Consider the following 722-nt stretch of genomic DNA (forward strand, 5'->3'; position numbering starts at 1 on the left):
AAAAAAAAAAAAAGAAAAAAGAAAAGAAAAAAAGAAAGAAAGAATGCAGCAGTTCTACTTAACACAGCTCCTAGCAATTCTAAAAACAGTTGCAATAAAGTAGGTCTGAGATGACTCAGTTGCAGTTGTTCTCTTATTAGTGTTGATAAAACCCTTAAGTTTTCCTGCAGAATACCAGTGGCCTTCATTATCAATTCAATTTTATATCTTTTTTGTTCAATTACAAGCACAATTGTAAGAGTACAGCACTGCAAGTTTTTAGTTAAGCCTTTGCTTTCTTTTTTTTTGGAACTGGGGATTGAACTCAGGCCCTTGTGCTTGCCAGGGAAGCGCTTATTCTACTGAGCCATCTCCCCAGCTCCGCCTTTGCTTTCTTGATAGTCCATCTTAGCTATCATCCTGCTATCTGGTAACACACAACTCTGAGGCTCCGAAGTAAGAGAGGGCCAATGTATGAAAGAGGCAGCACACTCTGTGAGACAGATTGAGGCAATCCTAAGCCTATCAGAGCTGTAGAGGCGGGTCTAGTTGGCCAAGCAGATGGCCACGATTGGCTATTGATTATAGTGACATCAGCTCCTGTATCCATCAGTCCAGTAAAAGATTTCCTTTTAAACTTAATGGCATGGGGGCTGGTGAGATGGCTCAGTGGTCTAAGGCACCTACTTGGAACAAGCTTGGCAAAGCACAGGGACCGCGGTTCAATCCCCCAGCACCACATG

This window comes from Octodon degus, unplaced genomic scaffold, assembly GCF_000260255.1.
Source record: "Octodon degus isolate 3935 unplaced genomic scaffold, OctDeg1.0 scaffold00005, whole genome shotgun sequence".
NCBI lineage: Eukaryota > Metazoa > Chordata > Mammalia > Rodentia > Octodontidae > Octodon > Octodon degus.